Below are 20,317 nucleotides of genomic sequence, written 5' to 3' on the forward strand. Positions count from 1 at the left end.
CATCTTAATGATAAAAAAATATCGATGCGGGCCCAGACGGTATTTGATACCACGACACCAAAAAAAAAAAAAAGTTCATTGTTTTGTCTTTTAGGGGCGTACAGGGTATCCTCAGTGTTTGTTTGTGGATAGTCAACTCTTTGGACTCAGGAACATACTGTACCTTTTTTAGGGGCTGAAGAATGTACAGTTAGCTCTCGGAATCCTGTCATGAGCCCTACGAGTGGAAATAACGGAGCTTCAGGGACACAAATGCAAGCTGACAGTGTGGCTAATTTGGAATCCAGGCGCAGTACGGCACAAATGTAAACTTTGCTTTATTATTGTACATCAATATTTCCAAACTGTGGCTCCGTGCTGTAATTGGGAACATTTTCTTGGTGGTAGGGGCGGCTAAGGCAAGCTAACATTACTAGCCGGCCATGGTGAAACTGACACGAGAAATAGTAGTCAGTAAACGTCACACTTGCCTTGAGGTACAAGTGGCCCGACTTATAGCATATTAGACTTTTATGTACAAGCACCGTATTGTCAGGTGACTCAACTCACATCAAAACGAGCGACAGTTTGACAAATATAATCCTCAAAAAAAAAAAAAAACATCTTAAAGCTGTTAATTGCCACTCTCATCTGAAAGTGAAAATAAAACAAAGAGACTCACACGTTGTGTATTTAAAGCTAGCTGCTAGCATACTTTGAGAAACAGCATTGGCACACAGGCTAACAATTAGCGTCGTCCTCTGTTGACATGTTGATGCAGAGAGAAAACCGCGAGGCAGGATCGCTGAGACCATCACTCCGTGACCCCGTGACGACATGACAAACATCGCGCCGCAGTTAAGTGCAGACAGTACTTGAGCAGGTGTGCCTAGCGTTGCGTCCGACGTGTGTCAAAACATTTATCCCGTCTTTGCCCTCGAACGCCCACAAACTACTTTCAAAACACAACTGACGTTTTTACCGTCGGTCTGCTCGAATCATTTATTGCATTAATTGGCGCATCCGCACACACACACACACACACACACACACACACACACACACACACACACACACACACACACACACATACATACAGTATACACACAAACACGCATTCTCAGCCGGTCCTGGTTAAGTGTTCCCCAGACAGTGCGCAATACTCAGACGGCAGTGCGCTTCCTCCCCTGGCGTAAGTCGCCACTCGTCTGAGGGATCAGTCTGGCGAGCTCGGTCCAGACGGAGCGGGAAGCGGCCCCCGACGATGCTCAGGAAACTGATGCTACTAGCAAATGTTTGCTTTATTTTACATCAGCTGCTTGTATTTTTTTTTTCTGACCTCCCAGCCAGCATTGCCTTTTGACCGTCTCCACCTGCACAATACTTTCAAATATGTCCAATTTCAAAGGCGGTGGAGTAGCAAACCCTGAAAACACCCCGAGGATGAAGAATTATAATTATCGGGTTCTATAGTGAGCAGCACCACCAGTGGTTAGCCCGTGTGCCTTGCAGGTCTCAAGTTCTGGGTTGGAATCTTATTTTTACTCTGCCCTGTTGAAAAAAAAAAAAAAATCCCAAACCATGCATGTTAGGTTCATTGAAGACATCGACAGGTGCAACCGTAAGTAATCGCGATTGGTGTGTACAAAATGTTTCTTCCTTTAAAAATGTAGTGGGTTCGTCTTATAATCAGGTGCGCTCTATAGTCCAGAAATTATGTTATATATGTTTCATAACCATACCACGATCTGCTGTATATTCTGGTTTATCTTCCTTCTGCTTCCAGCTGGTTTTTTTGTTTGTTTGTTTGTTTGTTTTTGCTGTTGTTGGAGGCCGTCACGTAACGTAGAACAACGGTTCCCTTCCTTTCAGTCTCATCTTTGCGGAATATCAGACAGGCTCTATTGGGTTTAGGTCTAAACATTCAGTCGACAAGAAATAGGACGGAATTTGCCTCACGGTTCCGATACTTCTGGAGGGCAAAATATCTCTGAAAGAGACATCACTGATGAGTTGACCAACGTTTCACACACTGTCTTCTGTTAGCGTCCTCTGCTGGAACTGACGGGGCACTGCCCCTCATCCAAAAAAAAAAAAAAAAAATCCAAAAGGTTTCTGTAGCTCAGGGTCAATCCCCGTGACACAATCTCCCTTATATTCTCTCCACTTCTACCTCATTCTGCTTTCTTTTGGGAAGCTGTCGGGCAACTTATAACAAGGGTCCCGGGTGGGGGCCGAGCGTGTGTGTGTGTGTGAGCGGCCCGCCGTCGTTTTCTTCTTCTTGTGTGGTCCGTCCCGCCGAACGTTATGATTTATTCAGCGAAAGGCAGAGGAGCACGACCCCCAGTGACCACAGAGGGAGAGCTGCACGTGGGTTTAATGATTTCACCACAAAAATGTCTGCGATGGCCGCGTACTGCCTCATATCCCCCCCCCCCTCCAATGCTGGGGAAGGGGAGGTGGCGCACCACTACTACTTGGAAGCATCCCCCCCCCCCCGGCCCCCAATCCCTGATATTTTGCGTTCTTTGTCACGCATTCTTGCGTCCGCCCTGTCTTTCTCCGTCCCCGCGGCTGCTGGGAGATTTCAGAGGCATTATTGAAACACAGAGGATGATGTAACCAAGCTTTTAGGAACAGGCAGAGGGGTTAGGAATAATAGAGGGTGGGTGTGCAGGGGGTGTGAAATAGTACGGGGGTGGGAGGGGGAGTGAGGGATTTGGCATTTTTTGTCTCTCGCTTGTGTCCAGTTTTTCTGGCTCCAAAAAAGCGACTGCCGCTGAGGGCTTGGATCGGCCCGCGATGATGTCATTCACGGGGATTTGCGAGCGTTCTTGACGAGGAGTCAAGATCGCAGCATGGGCCTACTCACGTTGCGCAAGTGTGGGACCCCGCCCCCGCGATCCCGCACCACCCTACTCCCTCGTTACAACACGCGTAGGGTTTTTTTTTTTTAAGCGCGCTGCTTGGACCTTTCGGTTCAGTGAATTGACATCACACACGCACACACACACACACACACACACACACACACACACACACACACACACACACACACACACCCACACACACACACACACACGAGTTGCAAAAACACGCAAGTAATTGTTCCCCCCCCTCCATATATATATTTTGCAATTGCCTATATTAAGATTTAAATGAGTGGTTCTCAAAAGCTTTCCAAGGATGGCAATTAAACATAAATACCGTGCACCACTAAATACCACGGGGATGAAAAAAGTTGGGTATAAATGTTCTGTAGCGACCATTGAGGTCGTGGTTTAGTAGACGCTATCCTACGTGATGACTCTCGGTATTAGCAGGTCAACCTGGATCGGTCGGCAGGAACATTTAGACCAGGGGTCACCAACCTTCTTGAAATGGAGAGTTAACTTCGTGAGCAGTGGACAATACGAAGGGCAACCAGTTTGATACGCGCTTCTGAAATAATATCCATCCAGCCATCCATTCCCCATCCGCTTTATCCTCACAAGGGTCGCGGGGGCGTGCTGGAGCCGATCCCAGCCGTCTCCGGGCAGTAGGCGGGGGACACCCTGAACCGGTCGCCAGCCAATCGCAGGGCACACGGAGACGAACAACCATCCGCGCTCACAATCACACCGAGGGACAATTTAGAGCGTTCAATCAGCCTGTCATGCATGTTTTTGAAATGTGGGTGAAACCCAGAGTACCCGGAAAAATACCCACGCAGGCACGCAAACTCCACACAGGGAGGCCAGAGCCGGAATCGAACCCTCCACCACTGCACCGTGAGGTCGACGCACTAACCACTGGCCCCACCGAGCCACCTTCTGAAACAATAATGGTGCTCAAACCACCTTGAATGATGTCATGCTATTATTAATAATAATATTCACTGATGTGAAGACACTGATCGTCAGATATTTGTAACTCGGGGTTCTCCTGCACAAGATGATCGGCTGACGCAAGGGAGCAGGCTGACAAGAAAAAAAATTCTCCTAAGCACAAGACAAGGCGTGAAAAAAAGGCCACGGGGAAATAAAACGACATTGAATCAAAACAAATACACACCTTATGACAATTGTAGCAGGAAACCAGAGTGCGCTTTGCCAGATGTTCAAACGGAGATTTGAACTCATGTCTGCTGAATGCAATCGAGTGTTTTTCACCAAAAATTTGCGTTCAAAGCATTACCGCACGTCTGGGCTGCTGGAACAAGGGACCATTTCCATGGAGCCACCTGGTAGAACGTCCAACCCAGAGGCTTCAGGGAAGATGTCTGGTATGAACCCCCCCGACCCCCCCGCCCCACTTACAACCTGCTTTGTACTGCGGACTCAAACTCATATCTTCTTTTTGATCCCAGTCAATCCCGGCACCCCACTGCGACCATGCCCGCAGTCGCGAAAACATACATGTGTTTTATGTCAGCCTAACCCACCGCGTTTTCCCAGTCGCATCCCGCATCTATAAATCAGAATACAAAGAAAACACACGGGGTTCATCGACGCTCCGAGTTAAGGGGGGGGGGAACGGCCTGTTACGGCCGCGGCCCGGCTCCCGATTCGACCTCCGCGCAGATGACGTGGCTCAGAGGTGGAGGCTGGGAAATCAAATTAAACTGTGACAATCTGAATTTTTTTTTTTTTTTCCAGGAAGAATTGGTAAATTGTGAGCGACAGCTCTTTCGAGTTCTGATGTGTCCGTTCGCCCCCCAGTCCCCGCCGCCCTCCCAAGCGCGGTACGTCATGGGATTGGGTCATTCCCGTGAGGTCCAAGTGTGAGTGATCCTGGCCCGTTTTTGTTTTGCGTCGACTTCCAGCCGCCGTGGTGGCGAAAGCGTCTCTCTTGCTAATTACCCCGTGAGTCACCGCCACCGCCACAGGGAGAGACAGGGGCGTTCGCGGATATTTGACATGGCCATCCGATCCATGGACCTCCTCTCGAGTTGAAACGGGCATTTTTTTTTTTTTTTTTCTGGAGCTCCAGTGAATGCTCGCATTATATATGAGTGTCTCTCCGCGGGTCCCCCTGGTGAGTTAGGACAAACGCTACCACGCTCTCTTTGGCGTCGTCTTAGCGCACGCTGCCAAAGTAGATCGGGTGTTTTCCTAGCGCACGGATGGTTTGACCGTCCGGTGTTTAAACAGCTGTAATGAGAAGAACTTCGGTAATGACTCGGCCATGTACACGGCCGGATTGGCCTGCGACGGAGGAAGGATTTTGAGGGTAACGTGAGCGCAGTGGGTTAAAGCCCATTGACTGCGGTCGCCGCGATGTTTCGCCGCTTGATTGAAAGCGTGACCACTTGATTTCTTTCTTTCGCGTCACATGCGTCTAAAGAAAACCGGCAGGTATTTAGACGTTAAATTATCCGTAGGTGTGTCCTGCAATTAAATGGCAACCAGTCCAGGCGGTGCCCACGCTTTTCGCACCAAGAGGAACGGATGGATGGACTTAAACACTTGTCCCATGTGAAATCTGCGGTTTCACAACCAAGGTGGTAGAGTGGAAAAAAAAAATCGTACATACCATTCATTTAGTCATGTGTGAAGAATAAATACAAATGAAATCAAATCTAAAATATCCCTTGAAAAGATACCGACAATCATGTATCGTCACTCTTGGGCGGAATCCACCAATCTGCACGTTTCCTCAAGTTCACGACTTCTGTAACTGAGAAGTCACACAAGCCGAATCGAGTCTCCGTCAAAAGCAAAAGCAGCATTTTGCTGAATTTAATTGACTGTATTTGTATTGGCGATTTTTCAGTTCCATGTAAAAATATTTAAATTACATAAATTAAGTACACTGACGATAATGGGAATTTTGTCATTTTTATATTTTTACACGAATACCACAATAAAATATATTTTTAAGGGAAAATTCTAAGAATAAAGACCTAGCCATCATGTTAAAAATGGCGGAAAGGAAGTTGAACACAAACCATCAAACAAAGAACACATAATCTCCTCGGTAGAGTTAACATGTCTATTTATTCACACGTGAGGAAAGAAAAAAAAACAACAACTCAACATTAATCCCACTTTACACGCTGCGACATAATGACTGGCTTGTACGTCCCCAATTTCACCCTTGATTTAAGCCCACAGTCAACGGCTGCGGAATTTGCTGCGTAGGTGGCGAAGCGGCATGAGGTCCGACTGCCCGGACGTTTTCATTCAAACTATAATTACAAGAGATGACTTTTTTTTGTGGGTTTAACAAAATGAATGGTTCCTTTCAAGGTGATAATCAGGAGGGAAAGAGGCCTAATGTTTAAATGCAACGCGCATCCATTTACAGCGGTGCCTTGATTTAAGATTGCCCCAACAAGTTTTTTTTTTTGTTTTTTTTGTTTTTTTTCTTTAGTTTGGAGCCGTCGCTAGGCCATTCGTTTTGCTTTGTGTTGTCAACCAAAAATTGAAATGAGTGAGCTACTCGAGTGAAATGGCTGGGGGGAGGAGAGCGAAAGTCACTTTCAGCTGTTTATGGAACGGAAACAAAAGGTCAAATACACGATGCAAAATGACAACACTTACAAGGAGCATTGAGCAGATGTGAACGCCAAACTAAATACATTAATTTTAAAATATGCATACTGAATAAAAGTACTTATTTTTTTGATCCCTTAATGCACTGGTGTCAAAGTCAAGGCCCGGGGGCCAGATCTGGCCCGCCACATCATTTTATGTGGCCCACAAAAGCAATTCAAGCATTGTCATTTCCATGGTGTTTGCTAAAGTCTGAATCAAAATTTCAAATTGTCATATATAATGTAATAATTACAATGTTCCATTCTTCTTGACTTTTGATGTCAAAACTAGTTATTCATTTATTTGTTGTTCGCTGTGGATGCAATATGAGGAGGTAGTTTTTTTATCAACATTTATATGGTTTCACAAAATTCAGTCATAACGGCTGTCCAAGGGAAACCGTAACTACAATGTGGCCCGCGACAAAAAATGAGTTTGACAACCCTGCCTTACTGCTTACAGCAGTAAAGAAAGAATTACAGGCTGAATATTGGACAGCAATGAATAAAGATGCATTGTATTGTATTAACAACAGGGTGAAATATTAGCATTAAAAAAAATTCCCAATTTTCTTTTTGTGGGGGTGGGGGGAGATTTTGGAACGTCATTATTTATTTTTGTGAGTATGTACAAAAATGCAACCAATGAAAACCTAACGCCACATTCTTCTTTCAGAAGTATCACCACGACTGCCACCACTGCGGCGCAAGCGCCCACAAGAGCTCCTGTACACCACCTTGACTATGACAACACACCAAAAAGACCGCACAATGCGTCTTGCAGCTAGTATTTACACCAGGGTGGCTCTCAATATTTTTACTCTTCCAAAAAAAAAAGACAAGAAAGAAAATAATTAGCACATTGATCATCAAACCGTTTTTATTCCCCACATGTCCAACCGCATGTAAAGTCAAAACAAAGCGCTAAATGCTTCCAGATATTCTTAGGGTGCCTTTAAAAAAGAAAAATGAGTCCAAATTATGGCAGGCTGACATGAAGACATGCAAAGTGTACATAATTGTGCTATAAATAGGCTGGGGAGTTGTTTTCGGGACGGTTTTATACACACACACACACACACACACACACACACACACACACACACACACACACACACACACACGTTTTTTTTTCAAATCTGTGGCGTCAAATCTGTGTGAGACTGCACATTTGGTTCAAATGATGACATTGAATGAAATCAAATACGATTTTAAATCGAATTTGGAAAAAATCAAATCATTGGCAATTAAACACCAGTTTTAGAGATTCCAATAACAAAATAAAATAAGAAAAATTAAATGTAAAAAAAAAAAAAAAATCCTAATTCCGTGTCAGAACCAGATTTTATGTATTTTACAGATGAAATAAATTCAAGTGAACTCCAGGATATAACTCATTCTAATACTAATAATCCTAATTTGGATCAATTCCAAATGCCACGTTGTATTGCATCATCAGTAAAATTCATTTACATTTGACTTAAGAATAAAATACGTCAAATGACTAATTATAAACACTATTCCAAATCAGCACAAAACGTCACATCTTTTACATTTTTCAACGAAATAACATTCCAATACTAATAATCCCAATGGTTGTTATTTGGGATTTTCACCAAAAATTTTGGGCCAATTTTTGGAACCAAATTTTAAAAAAACAACAACAATGAGATATAATGTACATAAGATTCTAATATTGATAATCTAATCATAGAAACTGAAGACGATGTCACCATTTAAGCTACCACTGTTAGGTCACATGACAAAATTATTTTTGTTGGTCTCATTTTGTGGATCACAAAAACCTGCCATTTGAACAGGGTTTGCTTCATATCCGTTGTAATTAAAATAGAATATGAATGCAACAAATAATCATTTACCCTTTACTACTGAAATAAAATGAAATAAATGAAACGACTACGCACAACCAGAAATGTTTTACATAAATTCAATTAGATTGGATTGATCACAGAAATCACTTTTAAAGCGAGTGAATGCTTTTCATCTAAATATTACCAAACCGTCCACCTGTTCCAGGTGTTCCAAATGTTATGACCTGGCCGGCGTGTGCATACTTCCTTCCCTTCTGAAAAGGACAAGACACATCAAAGTTCTGTTTTTTTTTTTTTTTTGTTTTGTTTTTTGGTTTTTTTTTGGGGGGGGGTGGGGTGTCAAACAGCGTCCCATTGTTGTGGTGAAGTGTGAAGAGCCCTGGTCAGTCATGCGGAACGCGAGACATTGGAGAAGCGTTGCCGCCACACCTCCTGACCGTGACTCGCAGACACGGGTCAGCGGAGGGTGTGTGCAAAGCCAGGTGGTCCCGAGCAGGTAACCGAAACCTTCAAAACTTTGCACCTGCAGCTGTGTGCCCTCAGGAACGGGAGCTCCTTTGATGTACGCGGTGCTCTTCGTCATGCAGGCCTTTAGCATTGGGATAGTCAATACTCACTGATGTCGTATAGACATTCTCTAGAGCTCCCTCTGGTGGTATGTGGAAGAATCTCTGCCTCGGAACAGTTCGGTTGTATTTAACTTTTTAGAACGATACATTGGCATATGTTAGATTTTTTTTTTTTAAAGGTACAATCTCGATTGTTATTTTTAATTATGTGCAATACACAATCGAATTCTGTATTTATTTATATTTAGACACGCTAGTCATGTTAGAAAAGTGTACATAATGTTCAAGTCCCATCACAGCAAATTCGTCTCGATATTCATGAACCCTTCGACCTTACAAAATTCATGGTGCACAATAATCTGTGCCCGAACATCATGAAAGAAAATCCACACTAAGAATGCCATTATCTTGCACTATATGAATTGAACAAGCTTTTTCTTCAATTTGACGGTACTGGTGGGGCAGTATCTCATTTGCCCCTCTGCAAAATAACCAGTGACAAAGTTGGACTTTGGATATCATAGTTGTGTATTTTTGCAATAGACTCCAGCAACATTTCGAGCAAATAGGACCAAGATGTGGTACGAGTGGGGGGCCCGGGTGGGTTAGATGACTCGGTAGTCACCGTGTGTAAAAATGGACGGTCATTTTTCATCGAACATTCACCACCATGCATGAGCCAGAGCCCACCGCATCCGAATGCATCACTTGCTGTGCGCAGGAGATGATGACAGTCAAAACGCATGAGCTGAGGACTCTGCGGGAGAGGGTGGCGGACCCTCATGTGGGAAGCCCACCCTCAAAACCTCCACTCTCCCCCTTTTTCAGGGCCCACTTAAATGAGATCTAATCAAAGGCAGCTTGCATTGTGGGTGGAAAGTAGCCACAAACCCCATCTTCAAATGGCTTGAGGTTACTTGTGAGGGATGCCCACCCTTGTCGTGCTGACCAGGGGCCGGTACCGAGCGGTCCCTGTGGAACATGGGACCAGGACCACACAACAATCAATGATTTCCAACACAGCAGCTGACCCCAGTGTTTTGGCAACCAAGGGTTTATTTACATGTTTGGATGGCTTCTCGGATTGTCTGTGTGCGCCTGATTCAGAAAAAAAAAAAAAAAATTATATATATATAATTTTTTTTTTTGGGGGGGATACAGAAATCCCCTGTTTATTGCAAATTTGTATTTAATTATATATATAAATGTTTGCTTTGTTTTTTTTAAAGCTTCACTCATAAAATAACAAAATATAAGCATGGGAGATCCACTTGGCGTTTCCATCTTCACGTTATACACTAGTTTGGGTGTGTGTATTTTTTATTTATACAATATGAGATAATGGGCCTTCCCGCAAATAGCAAATATCAATTGATGCTCACTGAAATTTATTGAAAATATATATTTTAATACTGATAAATTCATTATATGAAAAAAATGGGGGTGGGGGGGTTGAGAAAGAACCATGAAAAAAAAATTACAAAATAGAGAGAAAAAAAATGAAAAAAAGAATCCTTTACACTTCAGCTCATTGTTAAGATGCCCACTGAGCTGAAGTTTTACGGGCATGTGCTTACCACTAATCCACCACGCTGCGTCATGTTGCGTAAACAGGCTGCGGTTTATCGCAGAGTGCTCGGCGTGTGTGTGGCATGCCGTGCTGCGTGTGTAGGAGTGAGTCGGCTGATCTGACGTCTTAGATCAAGTGTGTCAAATACACAGAGCGTGATCACAGGCAGACGGTTTTCATTTGTCAGCCGGGTGGAAAATCTGAGACAGCATCGGTGACAACATGAGATAAAGCTGACAACGACATGAAAAATCCACTTACCACTTGTGTCTTTTTAACATGGGAGCCAGATGGGCAAAGGGGGTTCAAAATGACATGAAAAAGCCAAAGCATGGCAGCACAAAATGGATGTCAAAAGCATCAATTATGTGTCAATGGGATAATACTGTAAATAGCTAGCTAGCTAAATAGCCAGTTAAATAGATAGACAGATAGATAGATAGATAGATAGATAGATAGATAGATAGATAGATAGATAGATAGATAGATGGATAGATAGATAGATAGAGTGTCAAGCTAGCTAGCTAGCTAGATAGTAATGCTACCTTGGGTGTCCTGTTGCAACTCGCAACATCTGCATTTTCAGAACCTGGGGTAATTGGTTAAAGTCCACACGAATGTTGCCCAATAGCTTTTAGATAATAAATATCTTTTTGACTCTGAAATTTCTGCTTGTGAATATTGTTTTTCATCCAGGTCATTTCATTCTCAGGGCATTGAATCAATCACAACTGGACTCTTCTTGTTATCTTAAAAGACGTTTCGCCTCTCATCAAAGCAGGCTTCATCAGTCCGTGCAACAAGATTGGTGTTTACAGTAATATTCCTGAAATAAGGCGAAGGGGGAGAGAGCTAGCTCTTACAGTAGCTGAACGTTTAACATTGTTGCGACGGCGAATGAGTTGGTGTTCCATTTTAAAATGTTGATATTCCACATGACAATCATCAAGTCCCTGCTTTGGGATTGGCTGGCGGCCAGTCCAGGGTTGACCCTTACCTGTCTTGCCCCAAATCAGCTGGTATAGGCTCTAGTTTACTTGTGACCAGCATGACGATAAACGTTACAGAAAATGGATGGATAGATGGAGGGATGGGTGAGAAGATTCATTCATTACAGGGTCTTCCAATCCTCATAATTGGACCTTTCCAGAGTTAGGTCGGAGATAATCAGGTTCAGAATATTTCCAATTATTTTCACGTTGTGATTTTTATTTCTCTCTTTTTTTTCTTTTTTTTTAATACGCAAAAGAGCAACTAATAAAATCTGGCCCGATTGTTGCCAGCAGTTTGGATGCTCACAAAGAAACAAACACACGTTGTAAATGGTCTCACTTCCTGACAACAGCATGCCCCATTTCTCACCTCATAAAACTTGTTTATCTCATATACAGCACCGCCCCCCCCCCCCCCTCACACACACACACACACACACACACACACACACACACACACACACACACACACAGTAATCATTTTTTTCTGGAAAGAATCTCAACCCCTTTTGATCCCAACAAGTGCCACGCCGAGGGCAAAGTGTCAGACGTTACACTAAATCACCGCCAACAATTTACAGAGCGACGCCACTGGAGAGAGAGAGGGGGCGGGGGGTGTGGGGGGGGGGGGAATCAGCGGCAGAAACGAGACAAAATGGGGGGGTCCAGCAATGCGTCACTGATCCCGGAGCGCTTTCATCTCTCTCCGATAAGTGCCATACCTAATCAGGTTAAAGCAGCGCATGCCGTGGAAAAGGGGAGAGGAAATTCCGGCCAAAACGGTAACGTATCTGTTCCGCTCTCATGCGTCGCATTCCTCCGGCTAATTAGGAGTAAATATCTGACCCCGGAGAGAGAAAATGTCCACATTAGTCCAAAGCGAGGCAGTCGGTGTGGTCCATCTGCGCTCCCACCCCATCTCCCACCGTCACCGCCCCTCCCTCCCCTTCCTCACGCTAATTTGGCACACAGATGACAAAAAACACTGCACAGTTCTCATCGGCGTCCGCCATTAGGCCTCATCATGGCTGACAGGCTGTTCTCATGCCGGATTATCCGCCGCCACTGAGGACCGGCGGGTCACGGTGCCATTTTCGCCCGCATCGAGGGGGTTTTCAAGCACTGCTGACCTTCAATCGGTGATACGATGGAGGACATTTTTATTTCTATAGTACAACAATCGATTGTGTGGTGACCTACAATAGTTCAGAAACATTCACTGAGGGGCTGTGCTTTGAGGGGGTGGAGTGGGGGGAGGTGGGCGGATGACTTCCTGCTCCAGGTTGAAAATAGAGACTCGCAGCTCCAGGTTAGGAGGAAGGAGAAGTTCGTGTTGCTAGGTTTGGGAGCATAACGGATACACTGATCCAGCCGTAAATAATTGTTGATTTTTGTCACGTAGAGACTGCTGAAGTTACAACGGTCAGCAGTGCACTAGTACTGAAAATTACTGGACACCAAAAGTAAACTTTATCGGGTACAAAAAGTTACCAAATCGTAAAAGTCAAGTGTCGATGGTACAAGAGCAGAACATTTTATGGTGTGACAAGACAATACTTTTTTTTTTTTTTTTAAAGTGTTCAAACATCTGCTTCTTTGAAAGATCTTACACACACACACACACACACACACACACACACACACACACACACACACACACACACACACACACACACACCGGCCGTTGGCCATTCAACTTATTCACGGTTGACTTTTGGTGAGCCTCCAGCTTCAGTTGACGTTTACGGTCCTCACTTCATTGTTCTGGCAATATTTATGCTCCTCGACTTGGCTCGTCAAGCGCCTGGCACTTTTAATTTTATTGCCTACTCGTTTTGTTTTTTTGTTTTTTTAATCCCACAGGTTTTCTGAGAATGTGTCAAACCGCCTTTATTGTAATACGGCGAAGGCGATTAGTTTGTGAGCACTACGTTTGATTTTTTTTTTGTCATTTGTGAGTTAGCAGGCTACTTCCTGATTCATGGAGAATGATGGATGCACGAGGCTGTTTATGAGCAACACTGGGCCAGTATCTCAGAAAATGCGGTTCAGAGATGAATAGAAGTGGCGTTTCATCTTGGGTGCTGGCATATTTAAATGTCAACTATCATCTTTCATGAAGCACTGATAGATTTGCTGCATGTCTGGAATCAGGCCACGACTGCGAAAAACTTTTTTTTTGTTTTTTAGAATCCCAGGATGTTGCTTTTCTTTCAGGCAAACTAGATGAACCGTAACAGGATCCAGAGTATGACAGTGAAGATGTTGACAGTATCCAGTTGCTGATATAAATGTCATCAAACCCTCATCAGAATCCTTCTATTTGGCAAAATGCCTAAATCGGAGGAAAAAGTACCGTAATCATTGCCGTAGCTGTCACCTCCCCAAAAATGGAGTTGGCCCACTGTAGCTCTCAGTGGTTCCATTAGGATGATGCCAATACTGTGGCTATCCAGTGAAACAAACGCACACACCTACAGTATGAGCTCTGCCGTTGATGGAGGAACATGCTATCAAGTTACAATGCTTGGTATTCACTGACTAAACTATGCACGCGCAGGGAGGTTTCAAAACATCTAAAAGGAAGGTGGGCTTCCCATTGATCCAGTTCAGAATGTTGTCACCCCAACGCAAACAAAATCAATCACATGCTGTCACACTCGATCTTAATGATTATCAATATCCACATCATCATGAATATTCCCAGATATGTCCGGTCTTCCCCTTTGGGATAATGTCAGATTCCGCTGGTGGTGCATTATGCCAAAGGAGAGCTATAACTTTGCATGTTGCACATCTGTGCACCTTCTGGGCCTTTTTCTACTTGTGTGGATGCACATAACACACACACACACACACACACACACACACACACACACACACACACACACACACACACGGGGATGTTCCACGCAGGTGGGCCCCCCGACGAAGTAATGTGTCAGACCGTAGTCAACCGGAGCGCACTTCCTGGATACGTATTGTCCGACAAGTTTCTGCATAATTATTCTTATTATTTTACAGCGGGATTCTTTCATTAAAACATGAGTATATATATTCATGGCAATTACTCACATATTTGCAGTTGGTCTACTGTATGTTGTAGTATCAGAAATTACAGTGGTCATTTTATTTTTCTTTCAGTTCTGCATTTCCTAGTTGCCAGGAATCGGTGGGGGCCGCCGGAGTGGGGGCGGTCAACACAGGCTGCTGAATTCCAAGAGAGGAGAAAAATATATCGTAGTAGTCATGGTACAAATTGAAGTAATGGAAAAATCATTTTACTGTAGAGTTGCCATGCGGAGGGGGCACAAAGTTTCCAGTGACGGGAGAAAAAAAAAAATTGTGTGTGTGTGTGTGTATATCAAATAACACAAAGGTATTGTTTGTTAAATTAAAATAAATAAGATCTCCCTGGACAGTGGTCGCCGCAAAATTCTGTGAGCACCAAATTTTAAGGGGGGAAGCCATAATGACATTCTTTTCGAGACATGTCCCTGCAATCAAGGCAAGATATTGATATCAAAAGACATGAGCACATACACCCACACACATATACAGATGCACATCCACATATGCACTCATACACACATGCATCCATTTTTTGTAAAGACCTGTATTTGCTCACTGGTTCCAGAAACAGCCCTGCAGGTCTTTTTTTTTCTCTTTAAAGAGTCCACTGATTGACCTGATGAAGACCAAAGGCTCCAATCACTGAGTACTAGTGTGCTTGAGTGCGAGTGTGTGTACGCACGCATGTGTGTTAGCAGCTGCACTGGCGACCACACGCACACACTTTGGACGTCTCTCTGTCATTTGCACATTACACCCTTGAAAGGAGTCCAGATATGATCAAGAGCAAAAAATAAAGTCTCGACCTTCACTTCACCTTCAAGCAAGTGCCCCCCCCCCATCCAGACAGCCAGCCCCTACTTTTGACTGCACATGTGAAGACCCACATCAATAGTACGGATGTGTGTGTGTGTGTGTGTGTGTGTGTGTGTGTGTGTGTGTGTGTCCGTTTTGACTTACCAAATAAGGTCCCTTGCCCCGGTAAAGCGACAAACACTCACACGACACTTGAGGTCGAGAGCTCCCTGAAATGGAAAAGAGCCCGCATTAAAGCACTTTGTGATGCTGGATGGTCTCGTCTTGTGTTGATGACAGGATCTTTCCTACATTTGTTGATTGCACGTCTATGGTACCGTAAACATCGTTCGTTAATTTGATATACCACTGCTAGTTCGAACAAATTCGAATCCCTCCACAGGTGCTTGCGATAGACACAGCCACTGCTTTCAATCTCTTTATTGAGAAAATATTTGCCAGGCACGATATTCTCATTCCCTGACTGCCACATCACTCAACAGGCCAGGCCACACACACACATTCACCGTCACAGATCCTACAGTGTAGAGTGTGAAGACGGTGAAGTGGATAATAACGAAGATATCTGCACCTTCTACGCATATATTTTGGTCTAACAGCTTTAAAATATTCATAAATAAAATATTTGGTTGCATCCATCCATTTTCTGAAGCGCTTTATCCTCACAAGGGTCGCGGGGTGCGCTGGACCCTATCCCAGTTGTCTTCGAGCAGTAGGTGGGGGACACCCTGAACCGGTCACCAGCCAATCGCAGGGCACACAGAGACAAACAACCATCCGTGCTCACACTCACACCTAGGGACAATTTAGAGTGTTCAATCAGCCTGTCATGCCTGTTTTTGGAATGTGGGAGGAAACCGGAGTACCCGGAGAAAACCCACACAGGCAAAGGGAAAACATGCAAAGTCCACACAGGAAAGCCTAAGCCGGCATGAACCCTGTACCTCTGCACTGTGAGGCGGATGTGCTAACCAGTCATCCACCGTGTCGCCCGATTTATTTTTCCCCTCTGCTGAAATTTTACACCCCAAAAATTGGGTACCCCGTGGTGACTTTCCACCACAGTGACTCAGTAATGACCATAATACCAACGATACAGTTGCTATCTCACCTGAATTTTTGCTAAAGTCTAAACAGAAATCGCTGGTGAAAAAGAACCAGGAAAAACAAAACATTCGCTAAAAGCACTTGCAAAGGCAATTGACAAAAGTCCAATGTCACAAAACCAAACAAGAGCAAGATCAAAAGACAAAATAATATAAATACTTACAATCGAGAGACTAGAGAGCGAAAATGACAATGACGAGAGCGGAAGGTCGAGAAAACAACACTTGAGCAAGAGCAGCAACAAAGCCAATAATCGGACAAGAGACTTTGCTTTTGGGAAGTCCTTAAATACATGGTTTAACTTGATGAACAAATTGGCAGCAGGTGTGCACGCTGGAGGGAAAGCTCTCCTCTGCCACCTGCTGGTGACACACCAAAACAGGATCATGACAATTGCAACATGACTCTTTATTAGGACCATTTTAAAATCATTGTAAATTGTGGATTTTTTTTCTTAAACCGTTCTGACCCAATGACGATATTCCGACTTTACTCAAACCGTTTCAACTTTCTCGTCGCAAATCCACCTTTTCCTATCATTGTGACTTTTTGCTCAAATACTTTTCCCTTTTCCATAACATGATGACTTTTTAATTGAACCATTTCAATTGTGTCATGCAATTATGACTTTTTCCTCAACCTATTTTCACGTTTGTCAAACCATTTTGGTTTTGTTGTAACATTTCAACTTTTTATTCTTATTTTATTTTCTCAGCAAGACAACAATCCTCCTTAGTAATTATATTTTATTTCTTCCACTGGCTCCCAGTCAGCTGAACAATAGCTTTTAAAATTCCACCGCCGGTTTATAAATCACTGAATGTTTTTTTTTTCTCTATCTCCATGACAACGTTTGCCAATGTCCTGCTTGCCCATCAAACACACACTCAATACCATCGACGGCTTTATCCGTAAAGCACAGCGGTGATAAATCCCGCCGAGTGTGCATGCGTGGGTCCCGCCATTTCCTTGGGTGGTCAATTTTGGAAAGGGTCCAAAGGTGTGTAATTCAAAAGGGGATTTTCATCCAGCCTATAAAATATACACGTGGAGGGAAAAGTGCCAAGATATTATATGACGGGATTTTATACTGCAACCACCTGGCAGGTGAGCCGAAAAGTTGGAAATTATATGCGAGTGAAGAACATTTTCATTTGGCGGCGTGGCACTTGTAGTGTTGGATTCCCTCTTGCAGATCACAAGAACAGGGCGGTGTAATGTTCCTGAGGTAAGTTGCAGATGAAAAAAAAATGGACTCAAAGTCGTAATGTTACATAATAAAGTTGTAGAACTGGTATTGTTGAAAGAATCGGGTCATAATGTAACTTGGTGAAGAAAGTGGCAGTGTTTGGTGGGTTGCAAGTCAAAAAAAAAAACACCATATCTTGTTTGTTTTTTTGTTACAAAATGTAATCATAAAGTTATGAGAAAAGTGCCATAGTTTGACGTGAATGCAACCATAGGGTCAGAAAGCCATCATGTTTCAAGAAAAAAAGATTCTATTAATCCTATTCAAGAGCCGTAGTTGGAAATACTCACCTTAATTTGAATTCCTCATCTGAAATCCTACTCTTATTTTGAAAGCCTGATTTTAAACTCTACCCCTCGTTTGAAACCCTAAACGTCATTGGAAACCCTAAACATAATTTGAAACTCTAACCTGAAGCCCTACTCTTTTTTTTTGAAAAGCCTCATTTGAAACTCTAGTTTGAAACCCGAACTGTCATTTGAAACCTTAAACCTAATTTAAAGCCAAAACCCTAGCTTGAAACCCCAATCGGAAACCGCAACCCTCATTTCAAATCCTAACCCTAGATTGATACCCTAATATAAAACCCTAATTCTCTATCAAACCCGGTATACTGCCTTCCGCATCTCCTCTATGCAAAGTTTCTTCCGACTTGTTGTTGTTTCCCACTGTTTCTTCCTGGTCAAATACAAATGATTGGAAACTACCAAGGGATGCAATGAACGTAAAACTGTGTGTGTATGTGTGTAATGGGCGGGGGTGCTCAGTAGGGTATGTGGGCAAGGGGTCAGAGGTGACCTAGTGGGGTTCTTGAGCCAGTGGGGCTTCACCATTGTCCAGGATTGGAGGGAGCCCAAGGGGTAGGGGGGGAGCTGGAGAGTATCGATGCCCAAGGTATTGCCTCCAAGAGGGCTGTGTGTGTCTGTGTGTTTGTGTGTGTGTGTGTGTGTGTGTGTGTGTGTGTGTGTGTGTGTGTGTGTGTGTGCGTGCGCGCGCACGCATGGACCCCACAAGGGGGCGGGTGAGGAAAAGTCATTAGAGATGATATAAGGCCAAAAGGGAGGAAATTGATTAAAGGGAATGAGTGACCAGGAAGCATGTCAAGGGTCTTTGTTTCCCCTTCAATTAAAGTGAAACGTCTCAGTGGTATCGCTGCATATGGTGTGTGTGTGTGGGGGGGGGGGGGGGGGGGGGGGGGGGGGGGATGGATGGACTCGCCATAGTGGCTCGCAGAGAGGAACACATCCGTCATAGCTTAGCCGACATGATGTCATTCCCAAATGCACAAAGTTCGTTGAAAAAAAAATAATAATAATAAGGCTAAAGACTTACAAACTGCTCCGCTCAAATTTAAACTTGACCGTTTTGACAATAAAATAAAATTTAACAAAAATCTAAATGTCATTCTTTCATGTTGAAAAAATATATTTCATTTGTTCTGGTGCTCCAAAAGATTGTGTCCACCGAAACGGATTTCAAATTTACCCCTCAAGATGAGAACGGTGGGAATCTTCAAACTGTGAAAGCCCAACATGTCACGTTTTTTTGTGTGGGACAGTGGGAAGAGTGTTCAATCGGCCCCAGGAACTGTCTGCGTACTCAACGCATTTGCGCATGTTGCCGCACAAACATGCGCCTGTTATTCTACCAATATCAAAATGGTGGAAATTGTAAACTAGCATAAGAATGATCATCTCTGATCCGATACCAATTCCGATATTTGGCTGATTCAAATTTGGAAAACTGATCAATCGGACGATAAATTAAATAACATAAAAGGAATAAAATGACTTTTTTCGGTCCCTTTACAATAGTAAAGAGTTACGGGCTTACTATTTGACTTTTTACCACATTTAACCCTTTAGCATATTTCACTGTGATTTGAAAAACACACATGTCCATTTTTGCCATTAATTATTATTATTTTTTTAACATTAATGGAGTGTCCGTGTTTCGGGACAAATGTTCCAAAAAAAAAAAAAAGAACAAAAAAGAAAAAAATGGACATAGGTGTTTTTTACTGGACATTGACGATATGTTTAACTTTAACCCTTTGAGGGATAGCAGTTACGACATTGGACACCTTATCATGTTATCAAGTTATAGGGTGCATGAAAGGGTTACAAAGAAAATTGGCAAAAATGAGCCCATTTATCATTTTTTATTTCACGATTTCTTTTGAGAGGTGGGAAATGTTCGAACACCATTATCCCTGCATTGTGTTAATGTATTAAAAAAACGAAGGGGAAAGAATAATGCAGATTTTTGCCAATTTTAAAAGAGGGTTAGGGTCCGTTTTAATTAGTGGGCCGGGCGCTAATCACTTTATTAATTTATTTGTACCTGTACACTTCCCACTTGGTTGTTCTTGAAATGCACCTTTGAGCTACGTTTGCGTCGGTGCCGGTATCTCCTTCCGCAATTACCCCCCCCCCCCCGCCCCCTATCATTTGGTATCAGATTGATATCACATCAATCTCTCTTAAAATTGTCCAATTCTGAATTTGACCTCCATGCTTAGTCAAACAAAACTTGACCACTTAGTTTCGAAAGAGAAAACAGGTTGTGGGTGCAGGTCAAACCAAGACTTCTCTCCACAGCTGTTTCTTCAGGC

General features: G+C 43.4%; 1 long non-coding RNA gene across 1 annotated transcript; it reads right to left on the reverse strand.

The window, feature by feature from the left end:
* Positions 1–13,396: 13,396 nt before the first annotated feature.
* On the reverse strand, positions 13,397–15,558 carry LOC109510994 (uncharacterized). Its single transcript, XR_002167224.1, has 2 exons — positions 15,492–15,558; positions 13,397–14,669 (listed from the first exon to the last, which is right to left on the reverse strand). It is a non-coding gene; the product is annotated as an uncharacterized LOC109510994 (long non-coding RNA).
* Positions 15,559–20,317: the final 4,759 nt, after the last annotated feature.

Source organism: Hippocampus comes, unplaced genomic scaffold, assembly GCF_001891065.2.
Source record: "Hippocampus comes isolate QL1 unplaced genomic scaffold, H_comes_QL1_v1.1 scaffold7, whole genome shotgun sequence".
NCBI lineage: Eukaryota > Metazoa > Chordata > Actinopteri > Syngnathiformes > Syngnathidae > Hippocampus > Hippocampus comes.